The sequence below is a fragment of the Perca flavescens genome, chromosome 14 (genome assembly GCF_004354835.1).
Source record: "Perca flavescens isolate YP-PL-M2 chromosome 14, PFLA_1.0, whole genome shotgun sequence".
Classification (NCBI taxonomy): domain Eukaryota; kingdom Metazoa; phylum Chordata; class Actinopteri; order Perciformes; family Percidae; genus Perca; species Perca flavescens.
The window spans coordinates 29,113,852-29,137,345 of record NC_041344.1 but is presented as its reverse complement, the minus strand read 5'-3'; the positions used below and the strand labels follow the sequence as shown (position 1 = coordinate 29,137,345).

Genomic DNA, 23,494 nt, shown 5'->3' with positions numbered 1-23,494 from the left:
GATGTACTGCCAGACAGTTCACTGGAGATGTTTTTGAGATGAAAAAAGGCTGATTTAGTGATGAGTATGGAAAGAGAGGATGGAGTCCAGGACCACCAGCAAATCCATGCATAAAATAAAATCAATAAAAGTAGCAAAATAAGTAACAGTACTGATTCTTCTCCCAAACTTAATAAAATGTTGCTACAATAAAACGTACTCAATGTTATTTACGAACATGTAATGGAGCAACATATCCCCATACAACATTTTTTATATCTTACAAAACGTTATGCAGTTTTTTGCGCGTTATAATTACGAATGTCCAGCTACACGAGCAATCAGTGCGTCTGCTCAGCCCCTGCATTGAAGAACCTGTAAAGGCAACTAAACTACTTTGCTAGGTATCGGAAAAGATCCTAGTTTGGGTTAAAATAGGTACATTTGTTACGTAACTTATGTGGCCGTTCTAGTTAAGTATGTAACTTGCATAATGAATGTTAATGTTAAATTAAGTCAACGGTGACTTTTGCTTTCACACAGGACATGAACAGCCTTGGTGTAAGTCCAGTATCCTGGCACATCCTGGCTCGCAGTTACGTGGGTTATGTATGAAATAATAGTGCATTGCTTTTCGTAGTTACAGTATAAGTACGAACACTGAATGGAATAAATGTAGCCTGTTCCTACCCACCTCTGGTCAAGAATAAGTGCTACATCCAGGAAGTGTGTCTCTTGTTTTTATACATCGCCACTATCAGCTTAGTTTTTAATATTTTTCTTCCCTGCCCACCAGCCTTAGCTGTGAGATCACATTTCACAGAAAACCATCAGTAATGTTTCTTCACTTTGGGCTGTTTTTCTGTAATAGCACATGAGTGAGGACAAAAGCGGAAAGTGGGCCCCCAAGGGCCAATAAAAACAGCCTCCTCCAGTACGGCCTGTGACTGAATTACCACCCACCTGCCCAAAGCCTGCTCCCTGCCGGGCCTTTTATTGTATTTACCGGCAGTGACGAGGAAAAGGCACAATGACAGGAGAGAATGGTCTTTCTCAGAGATGGTAAGGGGGGGGCCTCCAGCCCAGTTCCAAATACTAATGTGTAGGGCAGGGCTGCCAGAAAGAAGGAAGTCATGGTGAGAGGCTGTGGGATTGGTGGGATTATAATGGCTTTTGGAGAGGATGAGAGGTGCAGATGGGCTGTGAGAGGAAACCGGGTCCAAACCCAGTGCCGACAGTGGATCTCATTTGTAAAGATGGCGGCGTTTCGCTCAGCAGTGCATCATAAATCCAATTAAGCACTCAAATCCAAATTAACACATGCATAAACATGCAGAGAGCACACACAGGCAGTGGGACCATACTGCAAGTACAAAATATTTGTTCCGAGATGCAAAGAAATTCAACAACCAAATTGGCGTCTGCATTTCTCAAGTATTCCAAATTCAAGCGCCAACAAATGTTTTCTTTTCTTTGCAGCCTTCTTACAAACAGGACAGAGTTCTTGCTCTTTGTAAAGTAAAAATAAAAACCGTTTCATATTATACCATCCATCATAAACTCCACAAATCGAAACTTAACATGTTTCCATTCGCTGACCCATCTGCTGCAATTTCATAAATTAGCTGCCAAGAATTCATGTCCAGTGAAACTCAGAAGAAGTCAGTGACGAGTTGCAAGTGATGAAGTTTTGTATCTTTATTTGTATGGATGAAAACCCTTTTGAACCATGCGCCTGGCGCACGGACCCTTTTTTTTTTTTTGCCATCAAACTAGCAAAAGTGGATTTGGACACGCCCTAAACGCACTTGTGCCATGCTCTTCATCCTGTGCACTTATATCGTTAAAATAGGGCCCTATAGCTTTAAACATCATCAACATTACTGAATTGTTTTGAAAAAGATAAGGCATCGGAAAAAGTCTACCTGATCTTCTAAAAGGCCAGAATATACAGTAAGTAAAAAACGTGTCTCAAAACTAAATGTCAGGAAGAAGAACAACAGAAGAAATGCTGCATTTCATTTCCACATACATTTTATTTTTCCCCAACACGTGTACTGCTTTTCCTACATTGATGGTAATTGGCTTGATAGTAAAGACAAACGGTGTGCTATTTGTTGAGAACAATTGCACATCCTGTTAAATGGCGCGGAGGAGAGGCATGCAGCTCAGATCTTTACAGCCAGCAGCCAGCCATTCTCCCATCTCTCACATGTCTGTCTGATTCACTCTATGGGATGCTGGTGCGCCAGAAAATAAAAGAAAAAAAAATACTCTGCTTTATTGCCTGTCCAACATCAATTTAATGTCTCACAAAAACAAAATCCGGCAGCCATAGCAGGCTGAAAAATCACCTCAATGCAAAATGCAAAACACATTCATGTTTAATCCCTCTGCCTCCTCTCGGGTGTTTTAGAACATCCAGTCCTGATGTTGGAAAGGTGTTTTGCATTTTCGAACCAGAAAGAAAAGGTGTTCTGTCTGTGTTACAGAGTTGGGTAGATTGTACATATAGGGATAATGTATTGTTAGTTAAACAACCACTCAGTCTGATACCTCGCCAAGCACCGCAATGTAATCACACCAAGAGTAAATATATGAATTCCTGCTACTGAACACTCATTAAGGATGCTCACCATACGGCTCCTTCCTGGAATGAGGCATTTGCAGCTTGGGTAGTAAGAGTAATGACCATCATTCATTCTGCCAGCTTTCATTGCCTGGTGGCGTATTTAGCTACACATACTTGAGATTTGGAGGAAGGAAAGGCAATTGTATTTAATCATCCCTTGGGAGGGATTTGCCTTGATCAATGGCTCATGCAGACAAGTAAAATGCTCCATTCAGACGTGACTCTCCTTACATCTCTGTCCAGCACGGCTTCCATGTTGGGAGATGATAACTTTGCGGGATAATATCGTTTCAAAATAAGATGAACCTTCGTGTGAGGAAATGAGCTCTTGCAGCTTAAAACATGAGAAATGTAATTACAAATCGCAATAAATAAGACTCGTACGTACTCCTAATGATAGCATATCATCATAATATATCTGCAGTTACAATGACTCAGCAATTCATGACTGTAATTAAACACTTCACCCCCCCCTCTCCCTCATTCAGACGTGTGATGTATGGCCTCTTTACTAGAAGCTTCTGATGACCAGTGGTGGAATGTAACTAAGTACATTTACTCAAGTACTGCACTTAAGTACAAATGTTGAGGTACTTGTACTTCACTTGAGTCTTTTCTTTTCCTGCCACTTTCTACTTCTACTCCGCTACATTTCAGAGAGAAATATTGTACTTTTTACTCCACTACATTCATCTGTTACAGCTTTAGTTACTAGTTACTTTACACATTAAGATTTTTGCACACAAAACACATGTAGTTTATAAAATACAATGTTTCATTATAAATTAAACTACCTAGCAACATAACGGCCTACATCCATATACAGCTGAAATGATTAGACCATTAAACACTTAGTTGATTGACAGAACTGTTTGGATCGTTTCCAGTTTCTAAAATGGGAAGTTTTTTCTGCATTGAGTACTTTTACTTTTATTACTTTATTAACATTTTCCTGATGATACTTACATATTTTTACTTAAGTAACATTTTCAATGCAGTACTTCTACTTGTAAGTTGTTGTTTTTTTTACATTGTGGTAGTAGTACTTTTACTTAAGTGAAGGATCTGAAATACTTCTTCCACTGCTGCAGATGACTCCTTTAATTCCTCCTCTGAGTGACAGAGGTTCATAAAGACTGGCACATGTCATCAGGCCCGGTTCTACGAAGGTGCCAAAGCATGCATTACTAGCCTGGTCCTACCAGACTCTGGTACACTAGCCTGGTCCTACCAGACTCTGGTACGTTAGCCTGGTCCTACCAGACTCTGGTACACTAGCCTGGTCCCACCAGACTCTGGTACATTAGCCTGGTCCCACCAGACTCTGGTACATTAGCCTGGTCCCACCAGACTCTGGTACATTAGCCTGGTCCTGCCAGACTCTGGTACATTAGCCTGGTCCTACCAGACTCTGGTACATTAGCCTGGTCCCACCAGACTCTGGTACATTAGCCTGGTCCTACCCGACTCTGGTACATTAGCCTGGTCCTACCCAACTCTGGTACATTAGCCTGGTCCTACCAGACTCTGGTACATTAGCCTGGTCCCACCTGACTCTGGTACATTAGCCTGGTCCTACCAGACTCTGGTACATTAGCTTGGTCCTACCAGACTCTGGTACATTAGCCTGGTCCCACCAGACTCTGGTACGTTATTTTTATTTCTTTATTTAAGGACAATGCACATTTAATGAACATGTACAGCAGTACACGTAAAAGTGCCAGATTATAGCCCAAAGGCTAATTTCCATCTGTAGTCCCAATTGGCAGATATAAATTACAATAACAGGACATAAGATAAACACTATTAACATCTGCTATATAAAACAGGATAAAACAGGATGAAAAAAACAAAAATTATTAATAAATGTTATAACAGAGGCTCAACATACAAATGTTTCACTAAACTAATACGGTACGACATACGAGTAAGGGTGACGTGGTTAGTTTTAAGACAAAATATATACAGTAATAACATTTGTTATGTGAATCAAGGAAAAACAAAATAAACAAACAAAAAACCAAAAATAAAACCCAAAAAAAAGCAAACAAGACAATTTATTAGTAAGTGTTAAGACGAAGACGCAATTCACCAGCACACTCCCTGGGCTAATACAGTACAGCATGCAGTCAGAAGTGATTGCACGTTTGGTTAGCTCTGAGCCATTCCTTACCTGGCTCTTAAAGGTGGCCAAACTGGGACATTCCCTTATAGTTGGGGGTAGTGTGTTCCATAATGCACTACCTTTAATAGATTAGTGCATTATGGCTAAAAGAAGTTTTTCTAAAAGGAAGCTCACAGTCCCTGTTTACAACAGCTCTAGTAATCCGAGTCTGTCTGTATTTAATAAATTCTTGCAATGGCGGTGGTGCCAAGCCATGCAGTACTTTATAAACTAAGCATATTGAGGAAAATTTACAAAAATTGTCAAAAGTTAGCAAGTTATATTTCTCTAAGATTTTGCAATGATGGTAAGAAAAAGGTTTTTTATCTAGAGTTTTGAGTGCCTTTTTGTACAAAAGCTCAACTGGTTTTCGGATAGTAGAACCCGACATAGACCAGCTGGTGATGCAATAATTTAGATGTGAAAATATCATTGAATGCAAGAACATCAGAGCTGCCGTCTCTGACAGAGATCCTCTAATTTGCTTAAAATTACAAAGACTGAATTTAATTCTGTTGGAAATCATTTTAACGTGATTTTTGAAAGAAAGTTTGGAATCTATAATCACGCCCAAGTATTTAAACTCATTAACAATTTCCAACTCCTCTGTACCCAAAAACACCCCGGATTGAGAAGGCGTAATGGTAGAAGGCTGCTTCGACAAATATAAACAAACAGTTTTTTTAGCATTTAAAATAAGACATGATCTATTGAGCCACGTTTTTATGTGTAAGAGCTGTTGAGAGCACACGTGCTGCCTCCTCAGGATTTTTTCCTTCAGTAAAAATTACAGCGTCATCTGCGTAAAGCTGAATGTCAACATTTAAACAATATTCATCAAATCATTTATATATAATGAAAATAAAATGGGCCCCAGTATGGACCCTTGAGGGACCCCCACTGGACAACCCATGTAGACAGAACTAACCCTCCCACCACAGTGCATTGCTCTCTGTGAGACAGGTACGAAAGAAACCACTTAATAGCTTGAACCGAAAAGTCAAAACGGGACAATTTAGATAGCAGCACACTGTGATTGACGGTGTCGAAAGCTCTTTTTAAATCTAAAAATACTGCACCAACACATCCATTTTTGTCTAACTTACATTTGATCTTTTCCATAAATAAAGCCAATGCAGTCTCGGTTGAATAGCGTGGCCGAAACCCAAACTGCATGGGATGTAAAGATGTTTGGCTGTTTCTAAGAAATTCAATGAGTTGTTTAACAACCCATTTTTCAATTATTTTAGAGATTATAGGTAAAATACTAATTGGTCTATAGTTATTTATGTCAGATTTATCTCCAGCTTTAAATACTGGGGTTACTGAGGCCAATTTCCACGCTTTAGGGACAATTGCATTTTTTATAGATAAATTAACCAGGTACGTAATTGGAGGCGCTAAAGCGTCCTTATTTAATTTTAACAAGCTAGTATCGAACCCATAATTATCCTTGGCTTTAGAATTGTTCAAAGCCATAATGATATCAATAACTTCTAATTTTGTTATTTCTTGGATGTGAAATTTTGACTGATTATTGTCAGATAGAGTAGCAACCTGCTGATCAGAACCTTCAAATGTGAAATTTTTCACCAAATCTTCAATTGATTTAATAAAGAAGAAATTAAGCTCTTGTGCCAAAACTACTGGGTCGCTCACCAGCTGATTGTTGATTTTTAATTCCAAGCCTTTATTTTCTCGCTTGGGTTGTTTCCCTGTCAATTTATTAGCCTGGTCCTACCAGACTCTGGTACACTAGCCTGGTCTTACCAGACTCTGGTACATTAGCCTGCTCCTACCAGACTCTGGTACATTAGCCTGGTCCTACCAGACTCTGGTACACTAGCCTGGTCTTACCAGACTCTGGTACATTAGCCTGCTCCTACCAGACTCTGGTACATTAGCCTGGTCCTACCAGACTCTGGTACACTAGACTGGTCTTACCAGACTCTGGTACATTAGCCTGGTCCTACCAGACTCTGGTATATTAGCCTGGTCCCACCAGACTCTGGTACATTAGCCTGGTCCTATCAGACTCTGGTACATTGCATTTGTACAGAGAGTCTGGCCACTCTCCATTGACAAGTGTTAACTTCCTTTAAGGCGGGTACTCTGTTGAAGTTTAAAACTATTGGATCTGCCCAGAGCCACTCTGGTAGCCTGGCTTCGCATCCTACGTACTGTCTGGTAGGACCAGGCTAACAAGAGAGAAGACGACAACAACTATCGGCTTAGGATCGCTAGCCTTAGCCAACTCCTTCACCACTGATGGAACGAGCTGGAAAATCAAACTGTTCCCGAACCCCGTGCGGAGAAGGGCCACAACATCATGGCCACCAACACAACTCAGCAAAGATCGGTCTTGCTCAGGCTTTAACTTCTGGATATTCTGCAGCGTTGCCACAACGGACCGCATCTTTCTCCGCAACCATTACGGAACTAAAACTCAAACTAGCGCACGTCACGACCTCAACGCCATCGTTCTCAGCCACTCCCTTTGTTCGCCGATTGGACCGCCAAATATTTGGCCAGAAATAGCCCAAGACTATACCGCAAACCCAGACGTAGTACTGAAGGGAAATGAAAATTGAGCGGAAGTACGTAGGAGGGCGGAGCCAGGCTAATGCATTACACCCTTAGTTAAACATTTAGCACCCTCAGTTGAAATTTTAATATTAAATACAAAGGGGGTAGAGCAGTGTCCATGCCCAACTTCTACTTTGGTTCATGTATGTGCAGCAGAGCAACATTCAAAGGGCTGGGTGAAGATGAATGTAGGTCAGCGGGTGTGTTGGTTATTAAATACTCTCTCAGCCAGTCACATCACAGGTCTCATTGCTCTGACACAGCTGTGCCTGTCACAGTTAAACGTGACAACAACAGCTCAGCAAACGGAAAGCTTTACCTCCCGAAATGTCTGGATGGTTCACAGTACAACGACATGAACACTAATCACCACAAATCTGTACCCAAAAATAGATGCAGTATGATTGTCCATCAGGTAGATACTATAATACTATAATATAAAATAGAGAAATGGATTATAATTAAATTCTAATGTATCTCACTACACAAGTGGTCAAATCTAAAAATTGACACAAAAAAAATGTCCGGCCTTAAACAGTAACTTCATAATTGTGATCGTAGGCTCCTCAGCTAACAGTGTTTTTTCATTCTTTTTGCAGTGTCAAAATAGCAGCAACAGCCTTCCTCAGTTTAGTATTATTTATTCCAATCAGTCTTGTATAAAGTACTTGAAAGCAATACAGTATAAGTACAAGTATCTTACCAGAAAATGACTTTGGTAGACGTTAAAGTCTCCTTTTATAATATAACTTGAATAAAAGTCTTAAAGTAGCTGATGTTTACTGTACTTAAGTATTAGAAGTAAAAGTAAAAAAAAACTTTGATTATGAACTTTATGGCCAAAGGTGTGTAACGTTATCTTCATCACTGCTGTCGTCGGGGTGGTCTTCATCTGTTACCATGGCATTACACTTCCTCTTCTTCTTCTTTAGTTTTGGCCTATGGTTGTTGTTTTTTTGCTGCTTGGCAACAAACAGGCATTAGGTCACCAACTGGAATGGAGCGTGCATTAACTTGGCAATTTACGAGCAATGATTCCCCAAACCAGTGTAACAAATTTCTTCTGATTTTATTTTGTAGTAACGAGTAACTAAGATGCTTGGGGCAAATGTCGTGGAGTAAAAGTATTTTAAGTATAGTAAGTACAGATACGTGAAAATTCTACTTTAGTACAGTAGTGAAGTATTTGTACTTCGTTGCATTACAACACTGATTCCAATAATACCAAAATTATTCAAATGATTTGATGCCATGTGCAAAATAAACAGATTTCTAGTGAAACAATGTCCCTCTCCTTGGTGCAGTCACTTATTCTAAATATCTACTTGAAACTAGTAGCATAGAAAACATGCACACTGTGACAGTTTCCTTCACTGTTGCCTGCTCAGCGCTGATAAATCTAGTGTAGACCACTAGAACTGAACTGATTATTTGATACGATTGCATGAGTGTGAGGGAATTGAAATAAATTGGTAAGGAAGTCGGAGTTCTGCTAATGTATTTAATGTTTTGTTTAAAAGATATTTAATAAATCGTTTATTAATGATTTGCCCCTTTCACTTACCCTGGAAATCCAGAGTTCTCGCAAGAGCACAATTTGAATTTGCTCAGCGAGTCACTCTGGCACTCAGTAATGATGCTCATTAACTATGGCCTTGGAGCCGAGCTGCACCAATCGCATCGATGTATCTGATATAGGCAGGCCAGAGGCGAACTAAACAGATGACAACAGCGCTGCAACGTCGAAGTCATTAGTAAACATTGGTTGTAGTGTTATCCAATACGTATTACTGGCAACACGTCATCCGAGTGCAGGTCTCATGACCACGCCCACTTTCTGGGGGAAAACAATCCCGCGTTCCCCATAGACGACAACAGCGTAAACGACAGAGAAAATGTAATTTGCTCCAAACATTTGCTTTAAACAAACCCTTTTAAATTAATAACTATGCCGAAATGTTGCTGAGTAGTTTGTTGCACCAACAATACATCCAAAAACCCCGGTCTTCGATTTGTCCTCTTGCCATATCCTAAAATAGAGCCTGATAGATGGGCTTTGGCCCCAGACTATAGACCAGACCAGCATCACCGAGGCTCCCTATGAGAGGGAAGAATTGCGCTGTCACATCAGGAGAGAAACAGCTGTTGTGTAGCGGGTTAATCGAGACTTTCACAGTGATATATGAGGCTCATAAGAAACGTGAATATTGTCAGTCGGTGTGGTAAATGATGCTGGTGACAGTCACTACTGATGGATAGCTTTAGTGGGAGGCTGATAACAGTTTAGCAGCATCAGACTGTCATCTCCAACTAAATCTCAGCTTATAGATCAAACAGTTGGTTATTAATAACAGGTTGATTAATTACAGACGACACACAGCCTAACAATAGTGATTTAATCAGATATGTATTTCTTCATTTAGCAGTATGCGGCCACCATGTTGGGCCATTGATCTACTGATACGGGGGAAGACTGAGGGGACATGATGGAGATCAACCTTAGTTTATTAAGGTATTGTGAATGCTCAGGTTCAGGCAAGGTCACACAATAAACATTAGACATGTATGAAACAAACCATCTGTTTAACAAGAAAAGAATTCACAAACATTTGTCAAAATTATGATCCAAACACACGTCAAATTGCATTGACTTCTATGGGACCGTCTGTTTTCTATCCCCCAAAAGGGGGCGCGGCTTTGACTTTTAGCGAAGTACCCGTATGTGCCGGTAGTACGTATTGCGTGCAGTGATGCCGCCCTTCGAGTTGGGCCATTTTCATTACTCATTGCCAGACCCTTAATCTTTCGGATTTGGGTCTGGATTTCCAGGCTACTTTTCACTTTTTAACTTTACAATGTTAACTGAAGTTACCTATTCACACAATCCAGTAACGTGAGCTATTTAAATTAGCTGATACATGGTTAAACGTAATTAGCTCTTACCAGTGTATCACCGTGTGTACTTCGTCCACACAGTCCTCACGAGCCGTCGGCGAAAGCGAAGCTGATGTCACCTCAACCTGGTTGGAGGCCGGTAGACTGACTCCGGAGATGGTGCATCTCTGGCGCAGCTTGGCACAACTTGGTGCGCTGAAACTGGTAATGGAAAAACAAATCAGCACAGGATGGTTTGACTCAGGACTGGGGCTGCACAATTAATCGCAATTTTATCAAAATCGCAATATGAACTAATGCAATCCAAATTGCAGGGGGGGCGCAATATTTGTTAAAGGCAAAATATGTGTCAAATCATTCTAAAATAAGGTATTGTGGTGGTGCAGAGACATCCCGGCCTACAAATCCTATCCTACAGACTAAAGAAAAAAATCTTTGTTTGGTACAGATCCTCGCAAAAAAAATCACACTTCAATCATTTTTTTTTTTTATATTTTTCAATAAAAATGAGAATAATGATACAAAAACGATCATTCCCTCCAATATCGTGAATCATATCGCAATATCAGTCAAAATAATCGCAATTAGATATTTTCCTCATATCGTGCAGCCCTACTTAGGAAGGAAAAAAATGTATTTATTTATTCAAGTTCTATATTATCAGAATGAATAATAGTATGTTGAAAGGGTTGCCAAATGGCAGGTATGGCGGTTCTGTGAGAATATGAGTTGGTGAGCTAACAGAGGTTTTACTCATCACTATTTTACCATGTTGTCTTCTGCTCGTACTCCCCTGCAGCTCTGGCTGAGTCTCATCCAGAGGCCTAGGGGTTCAGTGATGGCAAGATGTCGGAAGGAGGAGAGAGGTTGTCATTGAAAGTGGATTCAGCGATGAAACAACAGCAGCTGTTGGGACAATTGATTCAACTTTTTGAATGAAGTTGTTTTTGTAAAAACAGTGACTGCATTGTTTATGTCTGTTATAGCAGTACATAGACGGAGCCCTCACTAGAATCGTATTATGCATAATTTTTTAAAGCTTTCTATTTGTTTTGGGAAAATTGATTCCTGGGGGTGTCCTTATTGCCAAAGGTTTATGGCACGCATCACATAACTGCAACATCCCCTGATTCCAGTTCTTTCCTATACCCATCTCTCTAAACTCAGTTCATGTCTGCTTCTAAACTGTCTGCTGGAAGTGAAAGATAATGGGAAAGTTGAAACTAACTGCCAGGGGTGGAAGTAAGGACTCCATTTACTCTCGCTACTGTAACATAGTCATGTATTTGTGTACTCGTACTTTGACTATGTTTAAAAATTGGACATTTAATCACGCAGCATTGTGTTTTGCTACTTTTCAAGTTGCATCCGTCACATTGGCTTGTGTGAGTATGCTTAGCTAACCTGACAAGCCAGAGCCACATCCAGATGTTGGGTCTGGGAACTCAGGGCTCATTCCGAGGGGCGGGATAAACGGTTGTCCTTCAAATTCCCTCTGCACTCATAGCCAACCAGAGCAACACTAGCTAATAGATTAAACTTTTGCCGTATCCGGTCGGCAAAACTCCCAACACATCTTCCTTTTTTTTAAGAATGACTTCAGTGCTTAACTCCAAGTCTTCCAGAGTCCCGGCCAAAGCCGATTCCAAAGACCGCTGTTCGCCAGCAGCAGCCATCTTCTTTGTTTTCAAGTAGCAGGGAATTCACGTGGAACCGTCGCAACTCTGCCGTCATTATGTTAAGCCCGCCCACTGACTCTATACACGATGTGATTGGCCTGACCAGAATTTGGTTTTTCCAGCTCGCAAGCCAACGGAGAGTTGCTAGACTGACCCTGGCTGCAAATTACATTTGCTGCCGATAAGGTGCGTCTAGAGTTCTAGGCTAATGCTTAGCCTCACGGCACAATGGATTGAGAGTATTGATAAAAGCAGTGTCACACTCCAAGGACACTTACTATTTTATTAATTTTGTAATGGCTTTTACATTCAATTTATGTTTAACCAAATGTTTTTGTTGGGCTATTTAGCCTATGTACTGAAAGGTTATTGTCATTGAGTAGGTAAAGTTTGTTGTATTGCAGGCTAAAAGGGCTTTTGAAGCAGTTATGTTTTATTGAAAGGATATATTAAAGGTTGTTTCATAAATTAAAATTTGTGCTCATTTAAAGATAGTGTAATCAAGGGACAAATGACTTTAAAGGTTATTTATGAAGTTATTTTTTATAGTGAAGATTTCTTTGTTTGCCTGTCACAAAAGAGGACACAACAAAACATTGGTATCAGCTAATGGCTAAATTGTTATTGTGAACATACAATCTGTGCATCCCTAGAATAACGAGCCGATTAATTAACCTAGAGCAGTAGGTGCATGGATTCGCAGAATGTTGTTCAAACAAGCAAGTACCAACAAACGAACTGAACCACCACTGTTGTGTGTCTTGTGTGTGTGTGCTCTACGCGTTGTGTAAAAAACTGTGCAGCTGTCTTTTTGCTCCGATATGTGTGTTTGTGGCTGCCGCCGCTGTGGAATTTAGATTGTTTATACATGTTTGTGTCGTTGCCTTGGTGATGTTTTTTTTTCTGCTGCCGATGGTATAAGAAGCATCAGGCTATTTCATTTCTGTAGCCTAATATTGCTTGTGGCACCCAACGCAGTGTGGTATTGTCAACATTTTTATTTAATTGTCTGAGTTGTCTTTTTTTTTTTCCCGGTTAATTCTAGTGAGGCCACACTGAGGAAGGTGGTTGTGTATTTATAATTGTTGATCAGTTGTATGCACCGACTGCTAAGTGCCGTCTATAGAAATGAAATTTTTACGTTTGGTTTGGACTCATGTTGTTGATGTTGTTCCACTAGTGTGTAGGATAGTATTTAATTTAAAGGGGACCTATTATGCTCATTTTCAGGTTCATACTTGTCTTTTGGGTTTCTACTAGAACATGTTTACTCGCTTTAATATTCGATAAACACTTTCTTTTTCTTATACTGTCCATGGCTGCTGCACCTGTATTCACCCTCTGTCTGAGGCGCTCTGTTAGAGCGCCTGTCTCTTTAAGGCCCCCCTCTGGAAAAAGCCCAGTCTGCTCTGATCAGTCAGTGTTTCTGGGTCTTCTGCGTAGACTGTACTGTATATAACAAGGGACGACGAGTGTCCACTTCCTCCCGCTGTACAAAGGTGAAGCCAAGATATCCCGGGTACGGGCGCTGTCATCTTGAAATTGTGGAACCAGAGTCTGCAATGTATCGATTGGGAATTGGAGCCACGGTCCCGACCAAACACCCGTCCGACTAATCAAAATACTAAGTCAATCACAGCTTTCAATCATGATGTTTCAACCCGTTTTCATAGCATCAAATAACAAATTGAAACCAAACTTATCATAAAAAGGAACACTTGTGCATACATTAGCCTGATAAGAACCTAAAATGACTGAAACTATCTTTGCGAAAAATGTATTTGACGCAACTTTTATATTTTTTTTGTTTGGGCCATGTGTCCCGACCCGCCACTGCAATTAAAAAAAAAAGTCCCGCAATTACATGACTCTGCGGAGCTGTCAAACAAATGGTTGTCCTCTCTCTTGAGAATGAGCAGCTGGAACAGTGACAGGACGTCAATCACTTGCAAACTCATGACAACCACATGAACAACAGTGCGAGTAGCCTACAGCGTTCTCTTCTCAAGCCTCGATGGCATGGAAACCGCATTCACGTGGGTCCCGCAAAATATGACCGCTACAGAAGCTTGGAAAATATTGATATGGGGCACTGAATTTGGCGAACTTACTGTTTATCAGACCACAAATGAGACAACTGTCCCGTTCTTGTCCCATGTGTCATGGAAACTTACCTTTTTATAAGCCCACTCACGTCCTTTTCCTAAACCTGACTGCGTCAAAAGTGACGCCAATAGTCCCGACCAAGCTCGTTTAGATAAAGCGCGTTTAGATATGACGCTAAAGGAGACTTTTAGAGTCAATAACAACGCCAAAGGCACCTGACCAAGCATCCGTGTTTAACGCGATGGGAGCGAGAATGTGTCGGTGGTGTGGATGTGTCCAGTGATACACCTCGGACACAACGCTGTGTCTCCACATCAGAGGATGTCCCCCTCTAATCAACAGGCCTGTGAGACAAACACAAACATTTTTATTGAAAATCTTTTAGATAACACAAAACAATGGATGTATTATAGCCTATTGACCGCATGAAACACTGAGCAACTGCAGCTTCTCTCTCTCTCTCTCTCTCTCTCTCGCTCTCTCTCTTTCTCTCCCCCCCCCTCGTCTGCTCTTCATCCGTATACTTCATCTGTAGACAATAGCCCACTCTGGCTCAAATGAATTACGGGCGGCCATCCAATTATAACTACTTCATCCACGTTGTCGAAATCATTGAAATATTGAGACATTACATTAAAATCTGGAGGAGGAGCATTATTTCTGTAGCCTACTCTGAAACACTGGCGTTTCACTCTCCACACCGCTGTTTTCGGACAACAAGTCACGTCCTGAGATCGATAACGTTGTCAGACACTCTCAGTAACAATCTGAGCCTGTCGGCACAAAAAATAAAAAAATAAAATCCCTTTTATTGGACAAAAGACAAGGCTCCACAATTGCCCCATTAGGTTACATCGTAGCTCGGTTCGCGCCGGCCCATTGTTGCGATCTCGCTCAATACTGGACCAAATTCAAGGAATTGTGGTCACGTCAGTCTATTAGACACAAATGCATGGGGATATGGGGCCCAGGCTGAAAAAAAAAAAAGGTACTTAACCTTTAAGCTACTTGAATTCAGTGAGCGCAAACCCCAGTGTCGGGGTCCCAGCGGCAGCACTGGGTCTAACCTGTGTAACGGCAGCAACAGAAATTTTGCTTATCCGGTGCGGAGTCGGGGTGGTCCGGGATCAACAGACCTTCTGTTAACCCTAACCCTTTCCCCTCACTGCTGAAAAAAAATCCTAGTTGAAACACTGGTGTGTGTTTGTTTCCTGAGCTCAGGGCTTGACCTGAGTAGTCCTCCACTTTAACTGGAACACAGTATGTGGAGGCGAAGGCTCAAACACTTCCACAGAGAAGTAAACACGGCAGCTTTTCTGAACACAATGTACCATTGCACCCTGTCAAACAGCACCTGAGGGCTGTTTTAATCTTGTACTGCCGAGTCTTTCCTTACTCCACAAAGTTGTTCATCTCTGTCTTCAGATTTCTGTTTTTATGTCTCTCTTACTCTGTGAAAACGGCACAGGCAGCCTTTTTCAACCCTGAATTGCTTGAACCCACCTCTCCAACTGTGCTCCCTACCGACCGAGTTTGCCCTTTGTGATTGTTCCGCCGCAGGTTTAAACATCAGGCCGACCGCAGTGGAAATCGTTCCTTCCTTCTCATTCCTCTGCTTGTTTTTGTCAGACGCTGTGCTTAATTGTGGCTGATTGGTCTTTTGAAGAGCCCCCTTCTTTCTTTTTGTGTTTGCTACTTCTGATGGCAAAAGAGATGCAAGAGCCCCCCTTCATATTCTGGCCTGTATAGACTCAGTCTCACAAAGCTCCCGGAGCATCAACAATCCAGTGGCAGACGATCAAAATGCCTCCCCCCGGGGGTCAGAGAGAGTGGGTGTTTGTGAATGGAACAAATGTGTTTCACAAAACTACCTGAGAGCTCTTTAAAGTCTTCTCGGTGGCTCCTTGAAACTTCTTGCGGAAGGGCGCTTTTCACACAAGAGAGAGAAACGATAGGGCAGTGCGAGGCCACCCATGATGTGCGGGTGGTACAGTCCATTTCAAGGTCACAGGAGGTTAACATCACCAATCAGACACTGGCGATTGAGCCCATGGGACGAGAAACCGAGAGAGCCTCCAAAGATCCAATCAAGGCAGGAAACAAAGTGTGCGCTTTAGCTAACGCTTTTTACATTGGGATTCAATCAGGTGCTTTGTGGGGAGATGGGGAGCCCTTCATGTCAAGGTTAGAGATAGGGGGAAGAGCGAAAGAGAGAGAGAGAGAAAGAGATGGATGCATTAGAGCCGCTCTTCAAAGGTGTTAGCGCCGGCGAAACAAGGAGCGGCTGAATCTTCCGTTTGAGAGACATCCAAATTGGCCCGGCACGTTATCCCGGAGTAAAGTCGCATCAAAGTTTGTCCCTGGGCTGATTGAGTGGAGAGAGCTGCATTTGAAATTTGTCAACGTGTCACTTTTCTCTTTCCCTCCCTCTCTCCTCTGCCCCATCTCTTTCAGGCACTCTGCTAAGCTGGACAGATTGGCGTGTCCTTAATTCCCATTATTCTATGCATTTTCAAACACCTACATGGATACTGTCGGTGAATTTCAACCACGGCCACGGCCGCCCGACGCAGCACGGCTATGCCCGATGCCTGCTGCTTGTATTGATTTGCAACTTCTTTGGAGTTTGCTTTGTTGTGGACTTAGGCAAGGAGCATCAAGGGCAACCAAAAACATGTTAAGGGTTTCCATGACAACAGGTGCAAGGCTGTTAATTTTTCTGCCTGCTGTTTGAGGCAGAAAGGCAGGTTGTCACAGATAGGTAACCCCCACCCCCCTGTGGTGTCAGGATGATTGTAGTTCAAACTTAAGAGCAAAATGGGAGGCATCCCTCTTGCACGGTGGACAGACAGAGTAGACACAAATAACAATGAGGAAACAGAATTACAATTATAGTTAAATAGGTAGCAAACATATATGAAGAATGTGGAACCAGGTATGCTGCCAACCCCCAGTTGCCATCAAAACCACACTATTTTAAAGGTCCCATGACATGGTGCTCTTTGGATGCTTTTATATAGGCCTTAGTGGTCCCCTAATACTGTATCTGAAGTCTCTTTTATATAGACCTTAGTGGTCCCCTAATACTGTATCTGAAGTCTCTTTTATATAGACCTTATTGGTCCCCTAATACTGTATCTGAAGTCTCTTTTATATAGACCTTAGTGGTCCCCTAATACTGTATCTGAAGTCTCTTTTATATAACCCTTAGTGGTCCCCTAATACTGTATCTGAAGTCTCTTTTATATAGACCTTAGTGGTCCCCTAATACTGTATCTGAAGTCTCTTTTATATAGACCTTAGTGGTCCCCTAATACTGTATCTGAAGTCTCTTATATAGACCTTAGTGGTCCCCTAATACTGTATCTGAAGTCTCTTTTATATAGACCTTAGTGGTCCCCTAATACTGTATCTGAAGTCTCTTTTATATAAACCTTAGTGGTCCCCTAATACTGTATCTGAAGTCTCTTTTATATAGGCCTTAGTGGCCCCTAATACTCTATCTGAAGTCTCTTTTATATAGGCCTTAGTGGTCCCCTAATACTGTATCTGAAGTCTCTTTTATATAGGCCTTAGTGGCCCCTAATACTGTATCTGAAGTCTCTTTTATATAGGCCTTAGTGGTCCCCTAATACTGTATCTGAAGTCTCTTTCCCGAAATTCAGCCTTGGTGCAGAATTACAGCCACTAGAGCCAGTCCCACAATGAGCTTTCCTTAGGATGTGCCATTTCTGTGTCTGAAGCTATTGAGGAGGAGAGGGGGGGGCATGGTGAAGAGTGGGGGTGTGGCATTGACCAACTGCTACGAAAGCCATCATGTCTCTCTTTCTCATGGGTGGGCCAAATTCTCTGGGTGGGCAAAGCAGAGAAAGGGGAGGTAACCTTTCTCCTTATGACCTCATAAGGAGAAGATTCCAGATTGGCCCATCTGAGCTTTCATTTTCTCAAAGGCAGAGCAGGATACCCAGGGCTCGGTTTACACCTATCACCATTTCTAGCCACTGGGGGACCATAGGCAGGCTGGGGGAACACATATTAATGTTAAATAAACCTCATGCCATGGGACCTTTAAGTTCCTTTTAAGGTTTAAAAGTTTTCTAAACTATATTCAAGCTCAAATTCAATTAGTCAAATTCTGATCAAACCGTCAATAATAATAAGTTGTGCCTGATTACTTAGCATTCTATAATGTTCGGAGTAGACACTTGGATCGTGTGATGACAGATTGTAACCTGATAGGACAGGTGATTGATTCCATTCAGGAAAGTGTCTGCTGCGTCACTTGTGTGGGTTATGCGCCTCTACTTAATGCAGATAATGATAAAATAAAAACATAGAGGCTCTGTAGTCCGAGCCAGCGTGAAACAAGATGGCCTTAATTGACTTTCATGTTGTCAGCGGCAGCACGGGTTTTAACTTTCACAATTAAAGCCCAACTTAAATTTACTCCGAACATTTCACTCAACAAAATAGCTTAATGATACTCACAAAGTGACACACAACAACGGCGTCAAGTCCAGAGTGACAGAAGTGCTGAGCAGATGCTACTACTAGCAGAGCGCTATAGAGAACAACATGGAGGAGAACAACATGGAGGAGGACAACAGTCCGTTCTGCACCGCCACTTGACGGCGCTATTGGGGGCGAAACGATGGACCTCCATTTCTCAATTTCCTCAGTGGAAAGCCTCCGTCGTTACCACAGCAACCCATGCAGATAGGTCGGTGATGTCTGGACACACAAATCTGCCCTGATCAATTAACAAAAAGCAGTGTGGACAGTTTGTCTTAAAGATCTGATTTGAGAAACCAATTGGATTTGCCTGCAGTCCTAACGTAGACTAAAATGTTCTGTGGACCCGAGAGGCACTGCAGCATCTAGTGATAATTTTCCATGGGTTTATCACTATGAGCAATCACTTTCACATTACACATAGTTCTTGAATCCATTGTTAATATAAAAAAACAAAATATTGAGAAGTGCAGCTGGTTATGTATTGAGTTATGGTTTGATTTCACACAGGCAGATTTGCATTAAATGCACATCCATGCTCCCCAGAGGATTACCTCTTTCCATTTGGACTCTCTAGTGCCAAAACGTTCACTTTGCATCTCATTTTGTGTTATATACAGTTAAATCATTAGCTTGGAATAAATATGCTGGATGGGAGAATTGCATGTAATGCATCATTTTTTAGCCCTCAGTACTAAGCCTTTTAGCCATTCCTAATACAAACTGCAATAATAAATCAATGTGGTTGAAAGGAAAAGTCTTATGAGAGTTTCATCACATTTAATAAAATCACAGCCACTTTAAAGACACACAACACCATCAATAATAATGGCAGTGCTGCTCTTCACATTCCTATGAAATAAAAATGAAATATGCAAAGACAATCAGCCTCTGGAAAAAATCCACAGTGCTTCGAGCACATTGGACAACGTTTAGGGAAAGCATTTTTTAATACACATTTAATGATCAAAATCAGCAGGGGGAGGCACGTAGAAACAGCTGTTTATGCCAGTTTGCAGCATTTTCTCTTGTTGACTGTCCCTTTACTTCCCTTCATTTCCCTTCTGTCTGTGGATTGCCACGATGGGGGGAAATAGAATTAGGGGCAAAATTTCTATTTACAACGACAAAAATCAACAACAACAAACATGCCGTCTTTTCATTCTGTTGTTAGTTATTTTGTTAGTTATTACACACCGATTGGAGAGAGGTCATTTCGGCGCCCCGAGCAGTTGGGGGTTTTGGAAGGTGAACTCTCCAGCTACTAGTCCAGACTCCGTACCATCCCTGGTCTAAACGGGACTTGATGGACCATGTATGTATAAAAAAAAAAACCTGGATACAGCGCTCGAGGTGGAGCTCCGTCCATTCCTACGAGCAACATGACATCATGACTTTGCGTAAACATACACGCCTACTTTCTTAAGCCAAGTGGCGTGTTATCTGTACGCATTTTGAGCGCTGTATACAGCGGACAGGTTGGGTTTAGTAAAAGAAGAAAGCTACGGTTGGGTTTAGGAAATGTGACACGTGGGTTGGGTTTAGTAAAAGAAGAACCGGTTGGGTTTAGTAAAAGAAGAAAGCTACGGTTGGATTTAGGAAATGTGATGCATGGGTTGTGTTTAGGAAAAGAAGAACCGGTTGGGTTTAGTAAAAGAAGAAGGCGACAGTTGAGTTTAGGAAACGTTATACGCTGTACATAAAGGAAACGTGACATGCGGGACATGATTCCCGGTCTCCTGGGTGAAAGTCCTGTGTTTGACCCATCCACCACCCCAACACAACCTCCCTACGCGGATTTTCGCCCTTTCGAGCTATTCGCTACGTAAATTCACACGCAATTGCAAAGTAATGTAAGTCACTGGAGGCCAAACGATGTTGATAAACACGCTAAAAAGCGAGTATGAGCCTTGATAACACGGCAAAAATGGCATACGAATTGGCGTGTCATACATACGCCACTTCATGAGATCAGTCTGTCCTATGAGAGTTGCTCGTGCATATGAAGCCAAAAAAACTGCCATGTATAAAATTACCCAGGTGATGTTTCTGCACTATGGGGTTCCTGGAGCAGGTGCACCAGAATCTTTCACCGGCCGATCCGACTACTTCCAGTTTAGCCCCCCGCTAACTTAAATGTGGATTAAATGATATAATTGTGCAGCTCTAGACTTCTGAAATGTAACCGGGCCGAATGGATCAAATTCTGATAGTGAAACGAGTCATTTCACGGGGGTTTAGGTGTTACAAAAACATTCATCCACTGATTTATAGATGTCTCTTTCGCCATGTAGGCCTATGGGAAAAAGGTCTTTTGGGGCCAGAGGGCATCACGTGACGAACACGTTTTGGCCGCTATGTCAAATTGGCTTCGTGACTTAGAAAGGTTGAGAACCACCGCTCTGAAGGAAGGAGGCCTCCCGGGTATGAAACAATCACAAAGGAAAGTTTGTGTTTCAGTCTTGTCTCATTAGTTGTAAAAGGACATGGCAACAGTCTTATTCAGGAAAGAAGTGAAGGGAGGAGAGCACAGGAATGGAAAGGACATTTTACACCTCCAGGTAATCTTCTCTTTGCACTGCAACAATTATTCAGCCTGATGAGGTTATGGACGGAGTAGAGGACACACCGAAAGCTGGCCTTCAGCATTTTGGATATACAGAGAAAGCTTTTCTGTGCTGTGCAGCCTGCAGAGTGAGCTTTGGTTCCAGCGCTTGTTGTTTATTCTGTCGGAAGCCTCTGAACTCCCTGTGAACGCTTATGAGGAAAACAATATTAATATTTGCTGGTATTGGCTGAGAAGAGATTTGTGCTGAATATAAGCTTTTGCCATCCAATCTAATTGCACACCTGTGCACAAGGTAAACCGTGAAATAACACACAGAGGGATGGAAGTGATAAAGGTCTTTCTCACTGCTGAATAACTCCTCTTGGTTTGTCCAGTGGATGAATTAGCAAAGATGTACAAGATGCAAAATGCATAATAACCAGGCTTAGGGAGTAACGGAATACATGGAACGGCGTCACGTAATTAGGATACAGAAAAGGCAACTGTAGTCGTGTTAGTTACATAAAAAAAAAAGTCAATTATCGATTTATTTAGTAAAAATCAGGATTATAAACAGGCTTACAATTTTAAAATACATTTAAAAATAAAGAATGACATACTACCATGCACATGCGCAGACATGACAAAACCTCCCGAGTCTCAGACAACACCGATCTGGTCTCGAGTGACACCATATCTAACCGTGCCGATTCATCACCTTCGTCATGGTCGTGTACGTTTCGGTTTCCTGTTTTATTTTGTAGTCTGTTTTCCTCCCTTGTCATGTCTTGTTTCACTTCCCCCCTTGTGTTTTCCCGCCTCTGTGATTGTCTGCCCTGCCCTGATGTGTTTCACCTATTCCTGAGCGCAAAATTACGAATGCCAGTATGGCCACGCCAAGACCCGCCCTATGAAGCAGCTCGATTGGTTGGGGTGAGGCACTTCACCTCGAGTGGTTAAGGTTAGGGTTAGGGGATTGGTCAGGGGATAGGACCTGTACGTGTAAGCATGGACGCCTGGCCAATAGTAGTGTGTGAATGCTGTTGAAGGGCGAGTCTTGGCGTGGCCATAGTGGGATTCGTAATATCGCTTCCTGAGCCCTCGTGTCACCTGTCCCTTGTTTCCCCCTCGTTACCTTGTGTATTTAGTCTCTTCTGTGTTGTCTTTGTCTGATCATTGTATGGACCTTTTTCACAGCAGACATTTTGACTTGTCATAGTAGGAAAAGCACAGCTGAAATTGATAACCTTAACGATGGCTCAGTTCCATCAAGTCTCCCAGTAAGCTATTTCAGTGATTTCCCAACATCAGGGCCTCTCCTAAGTAGAATGCAGCTATCATTAGTGGTTTTTAATACACCTGTGCTTTTCCTTAAAGGTCTGTCGTATTGTGTTAGTGTGTGGAGTCCACACCTTTGTCTCCGTGTTCCTGTTGTTGTTGTTGTTCCTAGTCTTTTGGCTTCCTCTACGTTTTGGAACTGTTTTGCCTGCTGTCTTCAGGACTCCTTTTGTTGTATTGATTTTTGTGTAATTAAATCATCAAGCTCACCACTGCCCTGCTGTCTCTGCATTTGGGCCCGCCATTTCCCTAAACCCTAACAACCTCGGCCTCTAACATTAGTGAAAATGCTTTCGCTGGTGGAAATTTCCCAATTTACAGTGCAAGTTATGCCCATATTTTGTATTAAGGTAATTAATCTTTTTGCACAATCTATAGGCATTTCATTGCACAAGTTACTTTCATATTGGGATGCTTTTATTAGGTTACTGACTACATTATTACTTTTTCTTTTTAAGGTTATTCTCTGGGCTTCTACGGCCTTCATTCGAGAGGACAGCCTGAAGACAGAAAAGTGGAGAGAAGGGAGGGATGACATGCAGCAAAGGGCCATGGGTCGGACCCCAACCCATGTCCCCTGCCAAGGAACCAGCCCACATGGGGCGCACCCTCCACTGGGTGAGTCAGAGGCTGCACCCTGACTAAATTTTTTACAGGTAATTAGTAATTGTATTGGAATACAGTTAATAAGGAACCCTCCTAATTTGCAGTTCAGTACAATACAGAGGAAAAATTAGATGCGTAACTCACAGTGTGAACAAACTTTAAACATTCACGAGCTTCATAAATATTTATCATTATTATTATTAAGCTTTAAATTTAAGAGCTACTGTGTTGGATTACATTCTGTTGTGTTGTTGTGTAATTGTGTTGTGGTGCAATTGTGCCAGCCCTTAAAGTTGAGTATATTCCATAAAGAGATAGTGGATTATTATTTCAGGGGGTAAGGATATGTGCACAGTATTCAAAGAATATTATATCAATATGTTTAGGGAACATCTACTTTAAATTATATAGTAAAGAATCAAATAATTCCGACTGCAGTCTGCAGTGTA

The 23,494-nt window shown here is 41.8% G+C and overlaps 1 long non-coding RNA gene across 1 annotated transcript in view; it reads left to right on the top strand.

Moving 5' to 3' along the window:
• LOC114568704 (uncharacterized) overlaps positions 1–23,085 on the top strand; it is a 205,656-nt gene extending 182,571 nt beyond the window's left edge. The window contains exon 3 of the long non-coding RNA XR_003694312.1: positions 22,898–23,085. This is a non-coding gene — a long non-coding RNA (uncharacterized LOC114568704). The remainder of the gene's footprint in view (positions 1–22,897) is intronic.
• Positions 23,086–23,494: the final 409 nt, after the last annotated feature.